Source organism: Leopardus geoffroyi, chromosome B1, assembly GCF_018350155.1.
Source record: "Leopardus geoffroyi isolate Oge1 chromosome B1, O.geoffroyi_Oge1_pat1.0, whole genome shotgun sequence".
NCBI lineage: Eukaryota > Metazoa > Chordata > Mammalia > Carnivora > Felidae > Leopardus > Leopardus geoffroyi.
In genome coordinates this window covers 171,165,403-171,192,877 of record NC_059327.1, presented here as the reverse complement: position 1 = coordinate 171,192,877, position 27,475 = coordinate 171,165,403, and the positions used below count along the sequence as shown (strand labels likewise).

The 27,475-nt window shown below is 40.0% G+C and overlaps 1 protein-coding gene across 25 annotated transcripts in view; it reads right to left on the bottom strand.

Moving 5' to 3' along the window:
- The window catches only part of APBB2 (amyloid beta precursor protein binding family B member 2), a 382,870-nt gene that overhangs the window by 260,599 nt on the left and 94,796 nt on the right, over positions 1–27,475 (bottom strand). For 20 of the 25 annotated variants that reach the window (XM_045474262.1, XM_045474240.1, XM_045474247.1 and 17 more), the window contains one exon: positions 7,111–7,216. The exons of 3 other annotated variants lie outside the window; for them this stretch is intronic. The gene's annotated coding sequence lies outside the window, so the exon portion shown is untranslated. Of the gene's footprint in view, positions 1–3,358; positions 3,444–7,106; positions 7,217–27,475 lie in introns of all 25 variants that reach the window. 2 more of the 25 variants (XM_045474241.1, XM_045474245.1) reach the window with 2 other exon arrangements.

Here is a 27,475-nt window from a genome sequence, read left to right as displayed (position 1 = left end):
TTCTAAGCACAGCATAGTCATTAAGAGCATAAACATGAGAGTCACAGAGACCCAGGTTTGAGTCTTATCTATACCACTCTCTAGCTGTGTGGAATTAGACAAGTTATTTAACCTCCCTGAGCCTCAGTTTCAAAATCTTTAAATAATAGGATAATAGCATCTCCCTCTTTGAAGTGATATGGTGGGGGGGGGGGGGGGGGGGGGACTTGGGTAGCTCAGTTGGTTAAGTGTCCAACTCTTGATTTCAGCTCAGGTCATGAGCTCACCATTTGTGGGTTCGAGCTCCACATCTGGCTCTGGGCTTATAGTGTGGAGCCTGCTTGGGATTCTCTCTCTCTCCCTCTCTCTGCCCCTCCCCTGCTTGCTCTCTAAATAAATAAATAAATCTTTTAAGAAATCTTAAAAAAAAAAAAAAAAAAAAAAGAATTGTTAAAGGATTAAGGAAAATAAAACCTAAGAAACCCTTACTACATGTCCCACCACACTCTGGGAGTTAACTGCTAGCAATGGGTTCCGGTCTCTGACCCACTATTTGTCCATCTTCTGTGTCTGGTTCTTTCTCTTACCAATGACCCTTACCTGGTCTGTCCAAAGCCCTGCCAGATCCTATTATCAACTCTCCTTTAAAGATGAGGGGATAGGGGTGCCTGGGTGGCTCAGTCGGTTGAGCATCTCACTTCAGCTCAGGTCATGATCTCACAGCTCATGGGTTCGAGCCCCACATTGGGCTCTGTGCTGACAGCTTGGAGCCTGGAGCCTGCTTCAGATTCTGTGCTTCTCTCTCTCTGCCCCTAACCCACTCGCATTCTGTCTCTGTCTCTGTCTCTTTCAAAAATAAATAAACATTAAAAAAATTTTTAATAAATAAATAAAGATGAGGGGATAGACCTTGAGAATGGGGAATGTGCCCAATGTCATACAGTTAGTAAAAAGACCACCATGTCTACCTCCAGACTCCTAGGCTTTAGGGTACATGGTTATTTCTTTGCCTAATCTCTCCTATTATTTGATAAGCAATTAAAAAGCAAGTAGAGGGGCGCCTGGGTGGCGCAGTCGGTTAAGCGTCCGACTTCAGCCAGGTCACGATCTCGCGGCCCCGTGAGTTCGAGCCCCGCGTCGGGCTCTGGGCTGATGGCTCAGAGCCTGGAGCCTGTTTCCGATTCTGTGTCTCCCTCTCTCTCTGCCCCTCCCCCCATTCATGCTCTGTCTCTCTCTGTCCCAAAAATAAATAAACGTTGAAAAAAAAAAAATTAAAAAAAAAAAAGCAAGTAGAGCACTTTATTATGCAAATTTTAAAAGGTGCCTTCTCTAAGCAGTCCCAGACCCAAGAGCACACAGCTGAGTAAGTAACGTGGCAGATGATTATCAGTCCCCACCACCCACCGCACACACGTTGCCCTTATGCAGTAAACAATCTGCACGACCTCACATGGCAACCCTGGGTCTCCAGTCTTCTCTTTTTCGGTGTATATGCCTCGCTGCCACCCAAGTGATCTTTTGTAAAAGTCCCATCTAATTATGAAATTTCTTCTACTTTAAAATGTTTATGAGAAGACCCTGGGGGAAGGGAAGGGGAAAAAATAGTTACAAGCAGAGAGGGAGGGAGGCAAACCATAAGAGACTCTTAAATACAGAGAACAAGAGCACATATTACACACTGTATGTTAGCCCATTGGACAATAAATTATATTTTAAAAATAAATACAATTTTTATGGCTATATATTGCTTAGAAACCCCAAGTCTCCAGCGTGGTACCCATGTGGCCCTCCTCTGGTACCAAGTCTCTTCAATTTCACAGCCAACTGTGCTCTCCACCACGTCCCATACCCCAGCCGCAGTGGCGTTCTTGCTACTCTCTGAACACGCCATGAGCTTCCATTCGTCTGCACTTTGGCACGTGCTTTTCCTACAACTAGCTCCAACGACTCCTCCCCTTCCTCCCTATCTTCTAGCTCAGCCGGCAAGACTTATTCCACTGCCAGCTCTTGCATGCAATAAAGACATTTCTCGGGGCGCCTGGGTGGCGCAGTCGGTTGGGTGTCCGACTTCAGCCAGGTCACGATCTCGCGGTCTGTGAGTTCGAGCCCCGCGTCGGGCTCTGGGCTGATGGCTCAGAGCCTGGAGCCTGTTTCTGATTCTGTGTCTCCCTCTCTCTGCCCCTCCCCCATTCATACTCTGTCTCTCTCTGTCCCAAAAATAAATAAACGTTGAAAAAAAAAAAATTTAAAAAAAAAAAGACATTTCCCGATTGTTCCTTTCTCAGTGCACCCAAGGCATTTGTGAGTGTACATTCTCCACCAGTTCGTGGGAGTCAGGAGGATACTACACGGGCTTTGAATTGGATGGGCCAGAGTTAGAATCCTACCTCAAACATTTTCTAGCTGAGTGAAATGTGGACAAGTTACTTCCCCCACCCCGCCCTGCCCTGCCCACCTAAATTTCAATAATTCCTACCCCAAGAATTACTGTGAAAATCAAATGCCTTAATGTTATGTCTTCCACACTGGTTCAGACAGTAGAGCCACTCTAAGGGCAGAATGCATAAAATCTCAATACACTTAACTGTATCATGTGAGCTAAGATCTTCTCTAGTAGGAAAAATTAAGACCACATTATATGTCTACAGGTTTTCAAATATAAAAAAAGTATATGTTTTTAAAATCATTGCTCAAAGTTTATCAACTAAATGCTTCTTATTTGTTTACCCTTTTTTTTTCCAATTTGTTTATTTAACCTAACAAGTAGTAGCAGATACCAAAAGTTCAAGAAAATATAATAGGAGAAAAAAACTTAAAGATTAGAAGTTTCTATTTACAGACTTATTTTGGAGGGAATAGGTCAATAAATATCATTACTGAATTTTAGTAATCAAACACCTCATCTAAGTTCCACCCCACTGCTTGTCACATGGTACAGGCTGAATAAATGTTTATTTGAATCTGAATTCGAAACGCAGATTACATTCCTTGAAAGCAAGGGTATAACTCATTCATCTCTGAAATAATGAGCTCCTAGTACAGTGGCTGGCACATAGTAGTTGCTCAAGAAATGTTGATTTAATATATGAACTTACAACTGAGAAAGCATGCAAAGGTCTATAAAACATTGTGTCTCCAATTATTTTGGATTGCAGTTTACCCTAATAAGTCCTAGTCTACAGTCTATGAAATGCTCCTTTTGTACCCATCGCCACCTCATCTGAGATATTTAGAGTTTCTTGGGAGGGAGAAATATGTAGGTAGAAACCTTCCTTAGGCACAGAAATATTGATGAAGACAGCAGAGTGGGAGGAATATGTCACCTGCACTCTTGTCATATAACAAAGGAACCAAAGACACAACACGTTATACACAGTACCTGTCAGACAGTGACACTTCCAGTTTTGAGCACGTATTTACTCCCATGAGCCTCCTATCCAGAACGTGTCTGGTTACAGTAAACGCTGCAGAGATTACAGAAGGTGAATCCTAGTCTTTCTGTTTGCAGATGAAAAACCTACACTATTATATTTCACATATTTATACTCCTTTGTAACTGAAATCCAGGATGGCCTCAAATTAAACAAAAAGCTAAGATCCCATTGTTGTACTTTCACTAAAAAGGACATTGTAGATAAATATTTATTAGCATGGGAATTCATTACTTATTGGTAGGTGGAAAAGACAGGATACGAAACAATTTGAAGAATAGAATCCTCTTTCGGTACTGGCATAAAAATAAACATAATGTGCGTCAAATAGAACAGTAAACTAGAAGCTTTTTTTTTTTTTTTAACTTCTTTTAAAATAACCCATGGCTGGGGCGCCTGGGTGGCACAGTCGGTTAAGCGTCCGACTTCAGCCAGGTCACGATCTCGCGGTTTGTGAGTTCGAGCCCCGCGTCGGGCTCTGGGCTGATGGCTCAGAGCCTGGAGCCTGTTTCCGATTCTGTGTCTCCCTCTCTCTCTGCCCCTCCCCCGTTCATGCTCTGTCTCTCTCTGTCCCAAAAATAAATAAACGTTGAAAAAAATATATATATATAAAAAATAAAAAATAAAAAAATAACCCATGGCTAATTTTTCAAAAAGTGCATCCATACTTTATAAACATGATAGACTCAAGTTAACAGAAATCTACCTGAAATAACTAAATCAAATGCTTTTCTAATCACAAATACAAGAAAGAAAAAATAAAAGTAGAGGCCACAGAGATGCTGAAAAGAAGTGTGGAGGTTAATCCAGGTTCTAGATTTTGCCCCAAAACTGTGCTTGCCTCCCCCCACTGATACATTTAAGTACACCTTACAGTTTTCAAAGTACCATCAGAAACATTCTCCTATGACTTTTGTCACTGTCAGAAAAGACTGCCTTCCTTCTCCCTTGCTCTGCCTCTCCCTTAACCTTGACTTCCATGTGAGTAGTTCTTCAGGCCTGGATTTACGTACAGCATACTTATGCGTTATAACCTTCTTCTTTTCTTTTCTCTTTTATTTTTTTAACCTAAAGGTCAATTATGAATGGCCTTCTGTGCATCGAAATATTCACCTATGACATCAGTTTTAGTAAGCAGGGATCTTTTTGCCATGGTCCCTCTGGTAACACGGGCTATCTTTAGCGTATTGGTGTGAATCAGAAGTCCTACAGATGCCTTGCCTCTACAAAATGGAAATACACCTTTTACAGCAATGGCACAAAGGGAATATTGTGGTATAATAGAAGGAAAATACCTCACCAGAGACTATGTTAAATTTTAAAGAGATGATAAATTATCTGAAAGGTGGTTTAAGTAGCTTACTTTCTGGGGGTAAATTATATTTCCAATCTAAACATCAAATACCTGGATCCTGAAGCCCAGAGAACTAATCTTTTGCCCTTTTCATTTCACTTCTGTGGACAGGCTGGTGACTTCCAACATAATCCTCTTTCAAATACCTTCCAAGATGGAATAATAAGTATACCACATAGGATTTCCTTTATGTTAAGGTTAATATGTGAATATTAAATTCAACCAAAATGAAGCCCATGAGAAAATGCATGTGCCTGACACAGCTGGTGCTCAGTAAAGGTTAGCAATTGTTATTATTATTAGCTAGTAATAATATACACTTCTATGAAGAATAAATCCCCCCAAGGGGAGCCTGGGTGGCTCAGTCGGTTGAGTGTCCAACTTTGGCTCAGGTCATGGTCTTGCAGCGTGTGAGTTGGAGCCCCACATTGGGCTCTGTGCAGACAGCTCAGAGCCCGGAGCCTACTTCCAATTCTGTGTCTCCCTCTCTCTCTGCCCCTCCCTCGTTCGCATTCTCTCGAAAAATAAATAAACATAAAACAAACTTTTTTTAAAGAATAATTCCCCCAAAACGTGAATATTTACCCACACGTTGTCCAAAAACTTAGAAATAGACAAAAGGCATTATCGGATGTGTTTTCAGGGCTAGTGCAGTATAGCAGCAGGTGTGTTCAAGGATTAACTCATTCACTAGGACTCTGTACCTTTGTTGGACTTCCTATTTACTATTGGTTCAGATATTTTACAGTTTTGGAAAGGCAGATGTTAATTTACTGAAAGCTGGTAACAACACAGATGATTCTTGTCTATTACCAATACAATACAAATGATCTCTGTTCCATAGAAAAGAAAACCCCAAAGGTTAGTTAATAACCCTGTAAAACATTAGCCAATTGTGCATCTAACCCAGTCATCTTATTCTAAGATTCTTTTTAAAAGCCTTCACAATGGGTCATATAAGCCTCTGTTGCTCAAGCGCTCCTTAAATTGGCTTTATCATTTCACTGGCTCCCATTTTAATTAATAAAATGAATATTTAAACATTTTTTTTCAAATAAATAAAGTGCTATCATTTTTTTAAGTGCCACGGACAATAGTATTTCACTACAGCCGATATTTCACTGTAACATTAAAAAATGTTTTTGGAGAAAATTCTCAAAGTCCTTCCTTTCAGTGAAGTTATACTGACAGCTCTTGCAAGTTACATGCATGGTGCGTGTGTGCTGTGCATGTGCGTAATAGTTTTTCAGTACAAATACCTTATTTAACCCCAAAAAGGCTTCATAATTAATTACCCTTACCTTATAATTATTATATAATAATACACAGTTTAATTATAAGTAAATTTATAATGCATACAATATAACAATAATTAATACTTCTATGGAACTTCTAAAGGAGAATTCTTTTTTTTAGACACATTTTAACTAGCTCATGTGTACTGTCAGAAATGCAGAGGAGCCATAAGACACAAGGCGTACAAAGTTTAGGACACTACCTAGTACTTAAATGGACAAATGGTTCCTATTGTTGATATGGTTTCTGGAACATGCCGGGAAAAGGATGTGTGTGTGTGTGTGTGTGTGTGTGTGTGTGTGTGTGTGTACATGCATGTGCTTTGTTTTGCTTACAATCTTATGGGCCATTCATACTTCCACACAAATTCTACAATAAAGCAGATTGACTTTATTATCTTCAAGGCCCATTTTACTTGTTCAAAAAGATCAGGGAATAAAACAGAACTTTAGAGCCCCAAGCAATTTTGTCTAAAAGAGAGCAAAACCATTCACACAGCGTCTCAATTAGAATATCTTAGAGTACCTCCAGAAAGCTAGAAAACAATAAAACTGATAGGCACGTCAATTCTACCGAGACCAAGTCTTGAACAAGTGATTACGCATTTTGTTCTCCTTTCTAGACAAGAAAAGAACCAAATGGATTTCATTCTTATTCTAAAAATTCAGAACCAAAGAGCCTATCTAAAAGTCTAAAACACTTGAAGCTCAGAAAACAGGACTCACTTTTCTGGCACACAGTATTCTAATGCTTTACCTTTAAAGTTTAATTTGTCTACTGCACATCTGATAAAAGGTTTATTGCAACCTTGAGGACTCAGTTTATGAAACCCAAAAGATTTGGCAAAATGCAGAAAGTCATCCTAATCTCTTGGAAGTTTTTTTTTTTTTTTTTCAAAGGTCTCTTGAGTCCCTTTCCATGTTTCAAATCTGCAAGAGCATATAAAACTTACAAAGCCAAGAAAGTTGAAAAGCCACAGACCCACAGTTAACTTCCTGAGAGGCATATAACAAGAATTTTCTTAAAACAGCAAGTTAGAAAATTACTTACTTTTTTCCCAGGTCTTTGGTACAAAGCTCAAAAGGCAAGTTCCCTTTTCCCACAAAGTCTTGTTAATTCATAGCAATCACGCAATGAGGTCAAGCAGCCCAAATATCTAAAAATTGCACAGAGACAAAAAGTTAAAATTCAAAGTCAGATTAGAAATTAAGAATCAAGATACGTATTGCTATTCAGAGTCTCTCTGCATAATTACAATACATATTTCACTGGAATATCTAAATGATAAGCTGTGTTAGCTACTTTTCTTTCAGAACAATACTAACAAGGCCTAAATCAAGATGGTATTTTGATCTGTCATCCTATTAAGGACACTAAAGGAGGATCCAGCAAGTATTCTTGGCAATCATTCATGGTAAAAATGTCCTTCTCGGGGAGTCATAAAAAAATAACTGAGGGAGGATCTGGGCTTCTAATTATACTGTGACTTGGGAGGGAAGGTCTTCCGAAATCACACTTGCCCTGCTCCACCTTCCAAAGATGAGCTCATCTCACAAGCACAGAAGTGGCTGTGAATAGAAAAGAACAGCAACAACCTAAAGAAAATCGTCAACAACTTGTAAACATCCTTCTCATGGAATCATTTAAGCACACTTCGCTTTTGCAGGTGGGAATGAGAAAGTGAGTTGTGTGAACTTTTTTCTCATCAAACAGAAAATCCAAAAATTCTGTACGGTCATATCCTCATTTGAAAGATAAGTTACTTCCCAACAATCTCACAAATGAATACATTGGTAATAACTCAGAAGATTAAAACGTCTGGGTAGGTAAAACAGATGCCGCGGGGAAACCATAACTGAAAGTCAGCACCCCTCTCTCTCCAGGTTCTCCCATTCTAGGCCTTATGCTAGATGTAATTCTAAGCACGATAAACTCATTTAAAAGCCACGAGAGTGAGAAATAGGTCAATTAGAAGGAGCAAGGAAGCACTGCTACAGTAGGCAGTCATAACTGAAAAGCAGACAGAATCCCACAAACATCAATAGGCATCTTTTATTATTATTATTACTACCATTGTTACTGCCAACACTTATACAGTGTTCACTCGTATGCCAGATTCTTCTCGTAAGCGTTTTACGTGTATTAACTCTATTAGTGATAGAGACAAGAGGAATATCCCCTAGACATCACTGTGTCACTACTCAGTACACTCAGTTCTGCTATAACATTTGTGTTTATTCCAAGATGGCTATGTTAGGGAACAATTTGAGCATAACTCGAATGTCACATTTGTTTATGCCTGATTTCATTGCAGGAAACCCTAGGTAATAGCGTAAGATTGCATCCATGCAGAACACAGTTGCAAAAAGATACACAGAATACACAAAGCCCATGCCTCTAACATCAACGAGCGATCCCAGTTTCCACCCGTGTGTTACGAGCCACAGCCATCCACACATGTTACCCCAACTTCCCTTCCAATTTGAGGTAACCCTCCTTCCACCATTTCAAGTAACTCACAACCTGCAACCGTGCCAAGGCCTCAGTCTGCAAGAAAACATCAGGATTTTGTCAAGGTAAAGTGTCATAATTGACTATACTATTTATTTATTTCTTAGCCACCTAACGTGTGTAAAGTTGTGCTATAATTCTTATTCAGTTCCTATCTTATTTTTTTAATGTGTCACTGATAAAGATTTTTGAGTGTTGTGTCCCTGACCCGATTTTTCCCATAAGTGCAGTGTGTTTTACTCTAGGCTTTTGCATAACATGGTGGTTTTAAGAAACACCTGTATCTTGTTTTAGCAGAACTCAGGATACCATAACTGATGTTTATAAAGATGCTTGTGATTTGAACCAGAGGGGGTAAATGGTGATTTTCATATTTTTTTCATTATGTTAAAGAGGACAGCAATATATGTAATACAATTTTAGAAAGATTCTCATTTATAATGTTTATAATTTTCAAGTGTAGACACTTAGTTTAAGGTAAATGAAAACTTTATGAGAAGTTCCCTAATGGTGTTAAATAAGGTGCTACCACACCATTTAGGACAGATCAAGATGATAGAGTTATAAAGATAGATCCTTGCAGGCAAGAGGGCTTACCTGTAATTACTGGAAATGACAAACTGAACTGAATTAGTTTTCATTCCTTGAAACCAATAAATTGAAAAAAGACTCTGAATTTATCCTTAAAAAAGTCCAAGATATACAAAAAATGTATGTGTATGTACAAGTAAGTTTTTCTATGACAAGTAATATTATTTTAAGGAACTGTAAAAATATAAATACCCAACAAAGGGTAAACAGTTTTCTTCTAAATCTGTAAAACATTTAATAAAATGGGAAAATGTTTTTAAGCAGTGTTCATTGGAAATGCAGACTATAAAACAATATGTTCAATACAGCCCCAATTTTGTCTAAAAGTATCTATAAGCTAGAAAAAAAGAAGGGAAAAAAGTCAACATTTGTATAGCTGCTAATTAAAGATAATAGTATTAGGACAGAATACTTTTTAGTTTCTTTGCATTTTCTTGTGGTACTCAAATTTTTCACAATAACCACATCTACTTTTACAGTTACAAATAACAAGATACTATATAAAAACAGAACGAAGGGGGCAACTGGGTGGCTCAACTGGTTAAGTATCCGACTCTTGAGGTCATGGTCTTATGATTCCTGAGTTCCATCCCTGCATTGGGCTTTGTTCGGACAGTGCAGAGCCTGCTTAGGATTCAATCTCTCTCTCTCTCTCTCTCTCTCTCTCTCTCTCTCTCTCTGCCCTCCCCCCCCCAACCCACCCTCCATACATGTGCATACTCTCTCTTCCTAAATAAACTTAAAATTTTTTTCTTAAAAAAAAAGTTAAAAAAAATAGAACTAAGGCATTTGATGGGAAAAACCTCTTTTTATTACCACTGTAAGTTCACATGTGAATCTAGCCAATAAGGCCAGCCCAAGAACACAGACACCAGAAGCTTCCTTCACAAGCATTAACAGATCCAGTCTCATGACTGTACCCTTGAAAGTATTTTCTATCTCACAATTCAAGGCACACACAGTCCCAACAAGGACGTTCAAAGTATATAAATCTATTACAGAGGCCAAAATATAATTTGCTTTTACTGGCTAAAACTGTTATGGATTAGTAAAATCCAGATGAAAGGAGATTTTTAATTATGTAATTGTATACAAGCTATCATAATGTCTGAAAGAAATTTCATTCTGAATGAAGAAATTGTGTTCTGGATAAAGCTCCTTTCAAACAAGATCAAGATTAAAGAAATACAAGGGGCAATGGATTTGGGCGTAGGAATAAATGCTCCACTTGGGGGAGTTTTAAATAGAAAGTAAGAAGAGAGAGAGATTAATCTTCATGACTTCCAAAAGGACTCAGCTATATTAAAATCTTCCCAATAACAATGAAACTTGACTTTGAAAACTGTCCATTTGCCAAAAATGGTGGGGCGCCTGGGTGGCTCAGTCGGTTAAGCGTCCGACTTCAGCTCAGGTCGTGATCTCACGGTCTGTGAGTTCGAGCCCTGCGTCAGGCTCTGTGCTGACAGCTCAGAGCCTGGAGCCTGCTTCAGATTCTGTGTCTCCCTCACTCTCTGCCCCTCCCCTGCTCACACTCTGTCTCTACCAAAAAATGAATAAATATTTAAAAAAAAAATGGTGACTCCTTAGTCCTGAGTGCACTGAATTTGATCTCATACACTGACATCACAAAACAACTGAATGGTGAGGGTGCTCAGGGGTCAGAGGACAATTTGGTACAATCTGGCCACAACACACCTGAGTTTACTCACCTATGCCTGGCTAGCAGCACATTTAAATAATGTGTTCCTTTCCATTTTCAGTTTAACCTTCCTGGTGTACTGTCCACCCAGTCACTATTTAGAGCAATTGCTTTAACAGGATGCTCCACTGTCAAGAACGTACGGAGAATGAAAAGTCAGTGGTTGTGGATGTGTGGGTGTGGTTCTGTTTCATAAAATAACAAAGCACCCGTCGTATTCAGTGCACCCATTTGAATAACCCATTGTATTCAGTGTACCCATTTGAATAATAACCATATTCCTGCTGGACAAAGTATCCATGTAGTAGTCTTTGTATTTTTGTTTTGTTTTTTCACTTCCAAACATGCAGACTTTGATGAAAACCAAACAAAAACAAAACCCTTATGTTTCAAATTTGCTTTTGTATTTTTAAGCATTTTCATAGGTTCCCTATCAAACGGAAACAAATGCTACTGGCTTCATGTTTTGTTTTTAAGAATAGAAAAGGCAAAAGAACATTTTCATTTTGCTATCATGTATAAAAAGAGATCACAGAGGACTATGAGTTCCAAAAAATCAGTCAATTCAAGATACCCCTCAGAGGCTCTATCACTTTATCAAATGCATGCTGATTACTTTGAAAAGTACCGGAAATTCTTGGCTTCTGAGTTCTCACAAGTCGCCGCCTAAAATGCTGCACATATGCACCTTCAACAATTTGCAACCAGGTATTATTTTTTGCAGCCGAATATTACAATCAGCAGGTCAGATATTATATTCAGTTGTGAGGATTCAAAATGAAAAGGATAAATTTTCATTTTTAAAGGACGTGCTGAAATACATCCATCCACACATACCACACCCTGACCCTGAAAATATAGAGCACTTAGGAACTCTCAGGATGGAAACTCTATTTGTTAAATCTCTCTAAGAATGAGCACATGTATAGCTCAGGGGAACACACTCCCTTGGCATTATCAGATATTAAAAAAGGGCAACCAATTTTCAGAGTCTACCTGGAAAACAAGCAGGGATTATATCCTGGGGCTCTCTAGTCACTCCCTGGGCAGAATTCCAATGCAATTTAAATTGGTCTTTGGCACATTCTCACTTCCTTGTTTGCCTCACTGTGTCACCTCTGGTCCAAAGCCCAAAGACCTTCACTTTCGATGGCCTCCTCCTCTCAACTGGTTCTTTCCTTCCAACTTGTTAACAACCCGTGGCTCCATGGGAATATTTTAGCAGAAGCTGGAGGATGGGAGAGCTTAAACAAATGATTGTTGACGTTTAACTCTGTCTAGAAAATATCCATTTTTAAAGAAAGCGTGAGCACCCAAATCTTCACCTCTAAATACCTTAGTTCATTCCAGAAATACCTGGGACCAGCCCTGGGGCAAGGAAAGTACAAAATTGCCTAAAACATCTTACTATGCGAGAAACCAAGGAGATGCTCAAATATTAACACAGGCCTGAGAAAAGGACACAGGAGCTGTCTCAAAGGGCCAAATGTGGCACAGTTTGAACAACAACGACAACAAAAAAGAATGATATGGATGAGTTAGAACACACTGAACAAAAAAAGGAACCATAAATTCATAGAAATTCATGAAATAAGGGATAGCAGGAAGCTCTTCTTTACAAAGAATGCCAGCTAATAAAACACCAAAGAAACAGCAGAAACAGAAAATCCCACTTTGCAACTACCCAGGCAGTAATTGATTCAGTCAAGGATCATTAATGGATGCTAAAACCATGAGGGCAAGGGTTTTGTGGGTCAGGATACTCATAGCCTCTGAGTATCAACCCACAGATTACTTATCATTTAAGTATGGGAAAAGGTGTCTTTATAATAGAGAATTCTGGCAGACCACTTTACCCAAGTGATGGCTGGCATAATCAATTATAGGAAAACTGAATGTCATTGTTTGTCGAATGATAATCACTACGTCATATTTCTGTCAAAATGCTTAATCTGTATCTAGTCACACAGTAACAATCAAATCCAGATAATCCAGATTGTGGTACGTTCCAAAAGACAACTGTCTTGAAACCTTCCAAGATACCAGTGCCATGAATGATAAAAACAAACAAAAACAGGGTGACTGCTCTAGATGAAAGGAAACTAAAGATATAAAAATTCAATGAATGATTGTTGATGAATCTTGGATGAGGAAAGGAATAGTTATAAATGACATTATTTATTGAAATAACTGGGGAAAGTTAAATAATAAGTACTCATATATTATCTATGTATCAGATAATATTTCTTGGTGATAATGGTATAATGGGTTATGTGGAAGACTATTCTTATGCTTGGTAGGTACCTATTAAAGTATTTAGAACTAAAAGATCATGATCTCTACAACTAACTCAAATGGTTCAGCAAAACTTATTTATTTACTTATTTATTTATTACTCAGCAAAAAATTACTTAAAGTGTGTGTGTGCGTGTGTGTGTGTGTGTGCGTGCATGTATAGACAGACAGACACAAAGACAGAGATAAAGCAAATTTGGCAAAATGTTAGCATTTTATATGGCAGGCATAAAAACCAGTAACCATGATCACTTGTAGGCTATCTGTATTCTGTACAACGAGAGATCATAAAGGAGTTCATGGCTGAAAGGAAAATGACACAGACAGGAATACAGTCCACTGGTGTTACAGCATTTAGTCTTTCAAAAAAACTTTTTCCAATTCATTTCTCTTCTGTAGCAATTAACTAATGGTCATTAGTTGGGAGCAAGAAGATTGAAAAAGAAAAAAGAAACTCAAGGAAGAGGATGACAAAGGGTAAAAATTAGCCACAGAGAAGTTCAGTTCTCCTCCACTCATTTTGAAGAAGACGAAAGTCTCAAGGTTTAAAAATTGTGCCTTGTTTCCTATCCTGGTGAGAAACCCTCTGTGGGCATGGCCATTTCCACTGAGCCAGAAAGAGTCCTTCTACAAGCTTACTGACCAAACACCCTAAGCAGGGAAGGCTGAGCACCTGATGTCATCCCAGCCCTGGTCAAGCCCAGAACACGGTGTGTCTGAGCAACAGTCCAGGGAAGCAAACATGCATTCCAGAACCATAGCTCTCAGTAGCTGCCTCAAGTTTAATGGGTTTGAAACAGAATTCTCCCCACCAAACTTGATCCCTTGTTTCTATGACCCCTTTTCTTAGTCGAGCCGGTCTCCAAACTGCAGCTTCGTCTTTCACTTTGGTTCCCATGGCCCATCCTTCAAACCCACTCTTCCTCGTTCACACCCTCGAGGCCACGTTGGCCACAGTCTCATATTTCAGGCAGAAACGGCCTCTCTTTCCTCTGTTCTTCCTCAATATTTCTATCTCCTGCACTCACTTGGCGCTTTTTTAATTGCTTTGTCATACAGTGTCAATTCTACACGCACTGTAGGTAAGTGCTCTGCTGTGTTATCTCATTTAAAAATCACTGTAAGTCTGTGGAATAATTTATATTATTTTATCCCAACTTTACAGAAGAAATGGGTGTTGAGTTGAGACCATGTGTCCAAGGTCACAGAACTATACCACTGACATTCAGAGGTCTTCTAGCTCTACCCTAATACCTAGGTGCTTCCTATTGTTAGTTACAGCTTTAAACACAAGCATGGGATCCTTGAAGGAAGAGAGCATTTCTGTGCTCTCTCTAGAGTCTAGCAATACTCATAACTCATGTTCACTGATTTACATTTCAAGACTCAGATCAGAAAGCATTTTTCTTTGTGACTTCTATTCCTGCAAAACCAACCACTCAATCCTCCGTGCTCTCTATATGCTCCTACTGTGGCAATGCACACCTTAACTGAGGTTCCGTGACGGCTGAGGGTACACATGGTACACAGTAGGCACTTAATGTTCATGGAATGAAATGTTTATGCAGGAGGCAGTTGGGTTTCTCAACAGGGTTGCTATGCCTTGCTAAAAAAAAAAAAAAAAAAAAAAAAAAAATTGACCTCATTTTTATCTTTATCACATACTGAGGAGGAAAATTATTTTAGGAAAGCATGACAAAAGGGAAATGAAGATGAACGGAGAGGACAGGTCTTGGCTCTTTGTGCCATATCCACTCAGCTTGCTGCCCTGGATATACTACGTTCTAGAGCTTCTAAATTTTAACGTATATGTAACATTATTTCAAAATAAATTACGATTCAGTATGTCTGGGGTAGAGCCCAAGATTCCACATTTCTAACAAGCTCCCAAGCGATGTTGATGCTGCTGAAATCCACGGGCCACACTTCTGAGTAGGAAAAGGTTCTAGACAGTTGTAATGAAAGTCTGCCCACTTAGAGAGATGTAACAGATTGAAATAGTGAGACGTAAGATTCAGAGTGTTAATGCTAGTTACCTCTGGGCTTCTCCTTTCCACTTTTCTATAATTTCTACGAATTTTATCATGATTCTTGCTGATGGAAATAAAATTTTCAATACTATATATAAATTGCACTTAAAAACTGTACATTTGGACATTTCTCTGCACGGCTACATCTTCATTTCAGCAACAAATATGCTTAAAAGGACTAGACTTGGGAGCGAACAGGTTGGTGAATTTAGCAATTCCCTATCTACTCGTTTTAACACGTAGATTAACATAACACCGCAATTATCCTTAACAGTCACCACCACAAGCATTGTTTTTCTCAGGTTCCTTTCCCTTAAAAGAAAGAGAAAGAATCCATTCAGTTGGAAGACAATAAAAGGCAAGCCAAATTAAGGACAGAAGGAAAAACAAGCGGGCACTACATACTGAATCCCTTCCAAGTGGGTCAATGGAACTGCATCAAAGTCCAAACGGAGGGGGAAATGAGGTTCTCCCAGGAGAGGCAGGGTGGACTGGCTTCCACTACAAGGCTAAACACAATCAATTAAAGCAGCACTCACCATCCATGCACCTGCAAGTGAGGTGGAAAGAAATGAGGCCCAGAGGAGCCCCACTTCCAAAGTGTAACAGGGAGACGTCATTAGGAAAAAAGCAATCAGAGGGGGCCCGTTGGCAGGAAAACTTTCCCCAATACCCACTTCCTTCTCCTTCACAGGAGTTCCAGTGGTTGCCAGGTTGCACAGTGGGAGTCGTAGAAGCTGCAGCCCTGGCAGGTGGGCGTTTTCACACCCACCCCGATACCTGCAGCAATTCCAGACACCTGCCCAGTCACTGGTGTCTATGACTCGGAGTGGCCGAAGACCAAGGAGGAGGCCAAGCACCCCATGGCAGAACCAGGCATCCCTGGTTAAAGTAGCACACTTCTGAGGCTCTGCATCCTCTACTTTCCAAATCTCTTCCAGCTTCCACGTAAGAGTTTCCCACCACAAGCGTCAGGTATTCGTAGCACAATCCCACTCACAGTCCTAAACAACTTTTGCCTTCAAGAAATATTGTGAAACTCACTGTGAAATTATCCACAGGGACTGGAACTGAGTGTCCCAAAGGCTTATCTATACAACGGAACCAAAAATCACTTCTGCGTGTCTACACAGAACCATTTTAAGGATGTCATTTCACATCTGTGAAGTTTCGACATTGGGCTCAACCAAAAACAACACATCACTGTAGCTCTACTGAATTCTGTGAGTCTAGTGCTGGTCTACTCAAGGCAAGGAGGTATATGCTGAGTTACTTAAAAATGTGACCACTTGAGATTTTAAAACTAACATCAAAGTCAGCATCTTGATGGGGGGGGCACAGAATCTGAATCTATCTGGACTTACATTTGTTTATGGATAGTCAGCATTGTTTTTATTTTGAACTACACTGGTGATAGATGGGGTGGGTGTAGGGAAAAGCACCATAATCTCAATGCTCCAAAGCCTAAAAGTCTTAATGTCTTAATGTCTTAGTTGGAATTTTAGATTTAAAGACACTTAAGAAGCATGATAATCAAAAGAAAAATAATGCAATACATGGTCTTTTACTTGGAATCTGGTTTAAAAAATTTTTTTTCATGCTAAAAGACTTGGGGGACAAATTTGGGAAATCTGACTATGGACTGACATTAAATGATATTTGGGGACAAATGTTAATTTTATCGGGTGTCACAATGGTATTGTGTTCACATAAAGCAGCTTCCTTATTTCTTGGAGATGCATGCTAAAGCATTTTGGGGTAAAATGTCATGATGTCTGTAGTTTATTTTTAAATGGCTCAGCAAAAGATAATATAAGAAAATTTCTACAGATGAAGTACACATGGAAGAATGTCAATAATTACCGAATTAAAAAAAATTTTTTTTAACGTTTATTTATTTTTGAGAGACAGAGAATGAGTGGGAAGGGGCAGAGAGAGAGGGAGACACAGAATCCAAAGCAGGATCCAGACTCTGAGCTGTCAGCACAGAGCTCGATGTGGGGCTTGAAGATCATGACCTGAGCCGAAGTCGGACACTTAACCGACGGAGCCATCCAGGCACCCCATAATTACTGAATTTAGATGGAGGTTCTATGAATGTTAACAGTAGTATTCATTCTACTTTTTTTCTATATTTGAAAACTTTTAAGACTTGAAATGTATATCAGTCAGAAATATTTATGATCTTGGGGCATCTGGCTGGCTTAGCTGGAGGAGTGTGTGACTCTTGATCTTAGGGTCATGAGTTCGAACACCACACTGGGTACAGAGATTACTTAAATAAATAATACTTAAAAAAAAAGAAAGAAAAACAAAAATATTTATGATGTTACAGTTTTATCTCCCTCGTCCTATTATTGTCTTACTACCGTAGACGACAGTCTATCTAAAACAGTAAATAATTTTCTTTCCTCTAGAAGATATTTTCTCATGCCTTCCCACTCTCTGTACCTTTATGTATTATATTGTCTCAACCTGGCATTTTCTGTCTCTGGTCATGGTGCCACTGGTTAGAGGAGACCTAATCTCAAATGCTGCCTTCTCTAGGAAAACTTTCCTAACCACCACCCACCGCCTCACCAACGCACACAACTCTATGCATCTCCCTTTTCTTTCTTTCTTTTTTTTTTTTTTTAAGTTTATTTATTTTGAGAGAGAGAAAGAGAACAGGGGATGGGCAGTGAGAGAATCCCAAGTAGGCCCTGCTCTGCACTGACAATGAGCACGAACGCACCAACCCTGAGATCGTGACCTGAGCCAAGATCAAGAGTCAGACGCTTCCCCAGGCGCCCCTCTGCATCTCCCTTTTCTGACTCCTTATCCCACTCACCGTGATCCATCCTGCACAGTAAAACTTAAAGCCAACATTTACCGACAGCTGCCCATGTGTGAGGCCCTGCTCTACACACTCTCCTGCGTTCTTCCATTTACTCGTTTTATTCCTACCCCAGGTAGGCAGCACCTGCTCTTACCCTCTTCTCCCAGGTGAGGAAACAGACTCTGCGAGGCTGGGTGACTTCCCCAAGTCACAAGGTTAGTCAATGGCAGTGCCAGGCTTCATTGCAGCATAGCCCCACCTGCTTCCAAACTCTCAAGGGCTGAAGTGCGCGTCATTTGCACAGCAGCCAGATCCTTCCCTCCTATGCTCTAACGGCGTAACGGTGGGCAGGGCACCTTACATGTTTAGTCACTCCACAGACATACATGTGGAAAAGCCACTATTACCAGAAACAGCTACTCTGTGTGAGGGGATAAGGCAGTGAGTAAAAAGGGACAGTTCTTGACCCAGGTAAAATCTATGAGAATCTGAACAAACTATGCACTTCAGTTTCATCACTATTGGTGGATTAATTGTAACAAACATACTATATTAATGTAAGATATTAATAATGGGGGAATGGGGGGAGAGAGTAGAGAACCGTGTACTATCTTCTCAATTTTTCTACAAAACTAAAAATGTTCAAAAAAAAAATAAAGTTTATTTTTAGGACGCCTGGGTGGTTCGGTCAGCTGCGCGTCTGACTTGGGCTCAAGTCATGGTCTCACAGTTCGTGAGTTCGAACCCCGTGTCAGGCTCTGTGCTGACAGCTCAGAGCCTGGAGCCTGCTCCAGATTCTGCACCTCCCTCTCTCTCTGCCCCTCCCCTACTTGCATTTGGCCTCTCTAAAATAAATAAACATTAAAAATAAAATAAATAAAATAAAAGTCTATTTTTAAAAGGAAAAAAGAGTGTGACTGTGAGGTTGATTTTCTTGACTGGCTCTTAAACTACCTCTTACACAAATTCCAAAGAGTGGTCCAGTCATCATTAGCAAAGGGAGTGGCACTGAAATACACACATGGGCCCTCTTTGGGGAGTGAATTAGAACTAGGATCTCTGACTAAATGTGTAGTGTACGCTTTTTAAACCTAATCTCATACATTCATGTCCCTCCCCTCATACAACCCTAACATATTTCAGGTTCCAAGTTCTCCGGCTTCATACATGACATTTTAATCATTTCCAGAAAGGACTTTACCACATCTCCTACTTCTCTAAGTCAATTCAAGTTCTTAAAGTCTCAGAAAGACTCTAGAAAGTTGTTTTTTTTTTTTTTTAAGTGTGGGTATTTATTTTCTTAAAAAGTCAGAGTCCTAACTCCCAAGTTCTATATTGCCATCTCAAATTTAGAACCTTAGGCATCAGCGCTTTAACATACTCAACCAAACCATGCCTGGTTCTTCCCTAACAACAGGAACTCAGCCTTTCTCTGTCCAAGGACCTCTCCCCACTGTAACGATGACTCTCTTCACCCCATTTATGAGATTTTCTAGACTCCCACATATAAAGACCTTCCTATGCAGAGCTAGCGTAATAAGTCACCATGAGTAACAATAACTCTGTTAGATCACACTCCTGGTAAACTACAGTAGACCATCACAGACATGTAAATGTTTAACAGACACCATTTGATAATATTAACCACAACAGTAAGTAACAGCATTAACAGTATTTTACTTTTTGCAGTGTATTTTGTAATTTAGTCTCCTAAAAGTTCTGTCATATGGGTGGTAAAGAGATCACCATTTCATAGATGAGGACAATCGAAGCTTATAATTGAAGTCAGAACTCATTCAAATCCACCACTGCTGATTTGTTCCACTCGGGATCCTTCAAGGCCTGGCTCAGGGCCAGCTGTGTTTTTGCTCTCTCCAGCCAGAGAGACAGGAGCTCTCCTACCTTGTAATTTTCCACAGTACTCCCCTCATCTCTGGAGGCAGTCTTTCTTTCTCTGCAGGCCATGCATCTGTTCATGCATCCAATCTCCCCGCAGAATTATATAAACCAACTCAGGACTAGGGCACTGCCTCACTCATGCTTACCACCCCCAAATGTTAACACAATGCCTCACACAGTGGGTGCTCCCCAAATCCAATGGCCCATGACCAAACATGAATGAGTCTCTGCTGCAAAGCTTACCCATGGGCAAAAAGCCATGAAACAAAAACATACTCTGTTCTGGTTCTTGACAACCAATGGGAAGTTCAAGATGATTTTTTTCCTTGGCCGTAAAGCAAAATAAATTATATTTATGTTTTACAACATGGCTGATAACCATAAACAGAAAACAGAGTTTTGTTTTCCCCACAAGTCCTCAACTGGGCTTCCAATTTAGGACCTAGAATATTTATTCAGGAACGTGCCACAGGTCTCAGTTTTCATCCAGATTTCAGAAGAGGGGAAGAGGAAAAGTCATTTCACCATCTATATAGCTTGAGTTCCTATTACAGGAAATAACACCTAAAATTGGCTTGTGCGTATCTGTCTTCCGATAGACTTGTTGGCCATATTGGCCATTTTGTTATTAGAATCTTTGATTCTCAGAACCTAAATCAAATGAGAAGGCAAATATTTTTATAAGATCAAATTGTTAAAAAAAATTCTTCTCTGCCCCCTGGCATGAAATAAAAAGCCCCTGACTTCGCACAGAGAGTGACTAATTCAGAGTTAACTGTTCCTGCCTGAAAGGAAACCCAAGGCTTTCCAGTGCACCGGGACATCACAGAAGTTGCTGAAAGAAGCAGTTTACTGAATGGTACTTCTGTGTCTTCAAAGTTTTAATATGTCCAACGGTAGAAAACTAAAACCATCTGGATCAAAGAGGCTAAAATTCAATGCTTGCTTTGTTTGTTTTCAACCAGAATAACCAAAATTGAATATAGCTCACAAGGGTTTTGAGTTTCCGCCTCAGTATTTTTCCTTCTGTGTCCAACTATAAAAGAGACTTTTAAAGAATAAAATGTTTAATACTACCATCAGTAACACATGTGCTTTGAATTTTTATCAGGACTGAAAGAATTATGCAAACCCTTCCCAAATCCAATGGCATATACTGTAGACCCAAACACCACAGAAATAGTTAGAAGTGTCCTCAAACTTCAGTTAATGAATTGCTTCTCTGCTCTCCTCAGAAAAGTGATCACAGAATACCAGAGGGGGCTTAGGAATGTGTATGTGTGTGTGTACACATTTGCATGCTCATCTGTGGTGTGTCTGGGTGGGGTTAGGGTCGGGGAGGGCAAGTGGGAGAGAGCTGGAACTCATGAAAAGAGTCTTGGGTGTCTCCTAAAACCTAAGATTCCACTCCTTCCTTTGTTTTCCACTCCTTTTTTTGCTCCAGGATGTCGACCCATTTAACAACATCTTCCCTTACCCTCTGGCTCCTGGTTGGGTTTGCCCAATGGAGAGGTACCCACAGAAGAGCAGAAGGAAGAATGATTCCCTTCCTGCAGGGTCCCTTCAGGTCACAGGTGCTGTCGGGTGGCCCACTACACAGAGCTCTCTGTCGCCCTATAATTGCCCCCCCTTCTCCTGCTCAGGCCCCGAGTGGGAGGAGTTTGGCTATTATCCCCAGGGCACTATGCTATCTCCTATGTATTCCCCTACACCTGCCCAAGCACATCTGAATGCGCCACCTGTTTCCCACTGGGACCTAGACTGGTATGGAGGCCTAAAATCTTTGAATACTCACCTAACAAGACAGTGGCCTGTAATTACCATTGCTCTCCTCCTGCTTTTATGACAGCTTTACATAAATTATGTCAAAGAGTCGTCACTCTACAATATTTCAGGACCTTTTAAAGCTAATTGTTTGGCTGCTGTTTTGGTACTGACATGGTTTTTGTTTTTAAATCCCCAAATTGTATCATGAGCAATAAACTACACAGTAGAGGAGATATACTTGAAGCTTAAGTGATTCTTTTTTTCAGCCCTATTGAGGTATAGCTGACACATAAAATTGTAAGATATTTAAAGTGTACATCATGGGGATTTGGTAGATGTATTCATAGTGAAAGGATTCCCCCCATCTAGTTAATCACCACATTCCATCACCTGACATTTATTTATTTGACCATAGATCCTCATACTTATTCATCTTATAGCTGAAAGTTTGTACCCTCTTACCAACCTCTCCCTATCTCCCTCACCTCCTACTCCCAGCAACCACTTTTCCACTCACTGTTCCTGAGTTTGACTTTTTTTAAAAAAAAGCAGATTCTATATAGGGCACAAAAGCAAAAATGAACTATTGGGACCTCATCAAAAGAAAAAGCTTCTGCACAGCAAAGGAAACAATCAGCAAAACTAAAAGGCAACCAACAGGAATGGGAGAAGATATTTGCAAACGACATATCAGATAAAGGGTTAGAACTATAAAATCTATAAAGAACTATAAAGAACTATAAAGAAATCTATAAAGAACTTCTATAAAGAACTTCTCAAAATCTATAAAGAACTTCTCAAACTCAACACTCAAAAAACAAATAATCCAGTGAAGAAATGGGCAAAAGACATGAATAGACACTTCTCCAAGGAAGACATCCAGATGGCCAACCAACACATGAAAAAATGCTCAACTTCACTCATCATCAGGGAAATACAAGTCAAAACCACAAGGAGATACCACCTTACACCTGTCAGAATGGCTAACATGAACAACTCAGGCAACAACAGATGTTGGCAAGGATGCGGAGAAAGAGGATCTCTTTTGCATTGTTGGTGGCAAGGCAAAGTGGTGCAGCCACTCTGGAAAACAGTATGGAGGTTCCTCAAAAAACTAAAAACAGAACTACCCTACAACCCAGCAATTGCACTACTAGGCATTTATCCACGACATATAGGTGTGCTGTTTCGAAGGGACACATGCACCCCCATGTTTATAGCAGCACTATCAACAATAGCCAAAGTATGGAAAGAGCCCAAATGTGCATCGATGGATGAACGGATAAAGAAGACGTGGTATACATATACAATGGAGTATTATTCGGCAATCAAAAAGAATGAAATCTTGCCATTTGCAACTATGTGGATGGAACTAGAGGGTATTCTGCTAAGTGAAATTAGTCAGAGAAAGACAAATATCATATGACTTTACTCATATGAGGACTTTAAGAGACAAAACAGATGAACATAAGGGAAGGGAAACAAAAATAATATAACAACAGGGAGGGGGACAAAACATAAGAGACTCTTAAATATGGAGAACAGAGGGTTACCGGAGGAGTTGTGGGAGGGGGGATGGGCTAGATGGGTACGGAGCATTAAGGAATCTACTCCTGAAATCCTTGTTGCACTATATGCTAACTAATTTGGATGTAAATTTTAAAAAAATAAAATTTAAATAAACAGATTCTATATAAGTGATACTACGTAGTATATGTGCTTCTCTGTTGGACTTATTTCACTAAGCATCATGCCCTCAAGGTCTATCCATGTTGCAAATGACAGAATTTCCTTCTTTCTCATGGCTGAATAATATCCCATTGAATATAGAGAGACCACCTCTTCTTCATCCATTCATCCATCAACAGACACTTAGGTTGTTCCCATTTCTTGATTACCATGTATAATGCCACAATCAACACTGCAGTGCATGTATCTCTTCAAGATCTTTCCTTTAGATATATACCCAAGAGGTGAGGTTACTGGATCATATGGTGGCATTTCTATTTTTAATTTTTTAAGGAATCTCCATAGTGTGGTCCCTAGGGGCTGCATCAATTTACGTTCCCACAAACAGTGCATAAGGGCTCTCTTTTCTCCACTCCCTGGCCAGCATTTATTATCTTTGTCTTTTTGATAACAGGTGTGATATCTCATTGTGGTTTTGATTTGCATTTCCCTGATGATGAGTGATGTTGAGTATCTTTTCATGTACCTATTGGCCATCTGTATGTCCTCTTTGGGAAAACATCTATCCAGTTCCTCTGTCCATTTTTCAGTTGGATTGTTTGGTTTGAGGGCTATTGATTTAGAGGAGTTCTTTATATACTTTGGACATTAACCCGTATCAGATACATGATTTGAAAATATTTTCTCCCTTTCAGTAGGTTGCCTCTTCATTTTGTTGATGGTTCTCCTTTGCTGGGCAGAAGCTTTTTAGTTTGATGTGGTCCCACTTGTTTAAGTGATCCTTTCAAAAACATAAGTCAGATCAAGTTAGGTCTCTGCTCAAAACCCTGTCATCTCTCTTAGAATTGAGTATTTTCAGTCCTCATTCTGCCCTGCAGCACCCTTCGTACCCTACCCCTCCCTCCAACCCCGTTTTTTTTGTTTGTTTGTTTTTTTGCTTCACTCTTCCTTTGTTCACTCTGCTCCAGCCCTAAGGGCAGCTTTGCTGTTTCTTGAACATGCCAAGTCTGCTCCCAGCTGAGGGCCTTTGCCCTTGCAGTTCCCTCCACCTAGAATGCCACCTCCTGGGTCTTCATGTCACCACATGTCACTGATTCCTGCTCACCTATAACTGCCCCACGGGGCTTTGCCCATCACCATCTCTAGAGCAGCCCTCTCTTGCCTCCAGCTCTCTCTCTCTCTCTTTGATTCATCTTCCTTGTGCTTATTACCCAGATCTAATACATATTAGTTGCTCATGGTCCATCTCCTCCTATGAGAAAGCATGGTCCCAGAGAGGGGGACCCTGTCTGTTAGGATTACTGCTCCTGCTGCCTGCCTCGAACAGGGGGTGACACAGTCAGCACTCAGTGTATACATGTTGACTAAATGAGTGATTTGGCCAGGAAAAGAAAATTTTTAACTGCCAGTCTGCTTTCTTACTGACTGCAGTAAGATGTCCAGTGGCCACCTTTCAAAGATACTACAGAAGGGATTCTGAATAAATGAAAAGATGAGTTTATGGAATAACCTGCCATCCTATGTGAGGTTTTCCACCCTGCACAGCAAAACCCACTGAGTACACAGTAGACAATAAAAAATACGAATAAATTGAAACGACTGTTTAAACCAGGGCAACAAAGATTTTCTATAAAGGACCACACAGTAAATAACTTACACTTTGCAGGCCAGAGAATCTCTGTCACAATCACTCAGCTCTGCTGTCACAGCATGCTAGCAGCTGGACACTGTACATAAATGAATAAGCACAGCTGTGTTCTAATAACACTTTAATCATGGACAATGAAAGAGGAATTTTGTATAATTTTCAGGTATCACAAAATATTATTCTTAATTTCTTTTTCATTTAAACATGTGAAAACTATTCTAGGCTCATGAGCCATGTCAAAGCAGGCAAGAGGCCAGATCTGGCCCCCGAGCTGTATGTAGTTTGCTGATCCCTCATTTAAAACATTCTTGAGGGAGTCTTTCTTCTACCAATAAAAAACATTCTGAACCATGAATCTGTCGGATATTCTACAATTAATTAAGCATAGAACAACCACATTCGTTAAAGAATAATAAGCTGGATAAACAGTTGGGTGAATAAACATTACTAATTCACTCTTCTAGGACTGTTCTTCTACCCGGATTTTAGTCATCTTTAGGCACAAGCTATGTTAGCCTTTTTTTCCTCAACTAAGTGTTTTCATATTCCATCCTAGTACAGAAATCTCATCTGGCTTCTTCTTTTATAGTAAGGGGAACTGTAACAAAACCTTAGGATAAAAAGAAGAGGGTGGTTTCCTGGGCTTTGGGGCAAGGCAGAGTCTATGTAATGTTTTATGACAAAGTGCATAATGTGTTGCTTACACTCTGCTTTCAAATACTTTCAAACACACCCTGTTGTGTGGGCCCTGGAATGAGAACTATTTGGATTGCAGGTGCTGCTACAATTTAGGGTCATCTGTCCCCACGAGCCACAAATTTGCTGAAAAGGCCAGGCCAGAAGATGGCATGACTAAAACATGTTATTTCAACACCTGAAACTAATAACACTGTATGTTAACTAACTGGAATTAAAATTAAAACTTACACACACACACACACACGACATAGTCAATTAAAAGTTTTTAAAGAGAGGCACCTGGATGGCTCAGTTGGCAAAGCATCCGACTTTGGCTCAGATCATGATCTCACAGCTCATGGGTTCGAGCCCCGCATTGGCTCTGTTATACAGCTCAGAGCCTGGAGCCTGGAGCCTGCTTTGGATTCTGTGTCTTCCTCTTTCTCTGCCCCTCCCCCACTCATGCTCTGTCTTCTTCAAAAATAAACATTTTTTTTTAAGTTTTTAAAGAGATTAAAAAAAATAATAAAAAGATTAAAAACAGGGGCACCTGGGTGCCGTCAGTTAAACGGCAGACTCGTGATTTCAGCGCAAGTCATAATCTCATGGTTGGTGAGTTCGAGCCCTGCACCTGGCTCCACACTGACAGAGAGGAGTCTGTTTGAGATTCCTGCCCCCTCTCTGCCCCTCCTGTGCACGTTCTCTCTCTCTCAAAAAAAAAAATAAACTTTATGGGGCGCCTGGGTGGCTCAGTCGGCTAAGCGTCCAACTTCGGCTCAGGTCATGATCTCACGGTCTGTGAGTTCGAGCCCCGCATCAGGCTCTGTGCTGACAGCTCAGAGGCTGGAGCCTGTTTCAGATTCTGTGTCTCCTCTTTCTCTGACCCTCCCCTGTTCATGCTCTGTCTCTCTCTGTCTCAAAAATAAATAAACGTTAAAAATCAATCAATCAATAAAAATAAACTTTAAAATTAAATAAATAAATAGATAAAAACATGTTATTTCTTAATCTGAAGCAGAGGATTTTATTTTTTTAATGTTTGTTTATTCATTTTTGAGACAGAGAGCAAGTGAGCACAAGCAGTGGAGGAGCCCACTTGGGGATCCAACTCACAAACCGTAAGATCATGACCTGCACCAAAATCAAGAGTCAGACGCTCAATCGACTGAGCCACCCAGGCGTCCCTGACGCAGAGGATTTTAAATTTCACTCAATTATCTCAACAGTCTCATCTCTTATGTAATAGCAACATATGACAATACGGAATTTGAAGAAGCACTCTTCACGCTATCACTTAGAAGAGTCAACCAAACACAGGAAGGCGGTGTAGTTTTAACATCAAACATGTCTATCTGACCCTAGACACACAGTAGAGAACAGGTACACTTCACTTCAAATCTCCAGATATTTTAAATATCCTGATGTTGGGTGTCCCAGAAACCTGATCAAGACAGAATTCAAAAGGAAAGTTCTCAACATTTAACACCCCTCATCTTCTCCAAGCCTAGGAGACGTGGCACAAAACCAAAACTCATTATCACCTAATTAATTACAGACCCCACCTGCCCTGTTTGACAACACATCTATTGAAATGCGACGTGAAAAACTCTAAGGTTCTTTGAAAGACCTCTAGTGCTCTGCTTCTTGAAGCATTTGTTTTCCAACTCATACTGTAAGTAACACAGCCCACAGATTTACTGTGAAAACCAGGGATTAAATTAAGCTTCAGTTAAATTCCAAGCTGCCAGGGACAGTCTCCCGAGAAAGCAGACGTGGCTTGAAACCCCGGC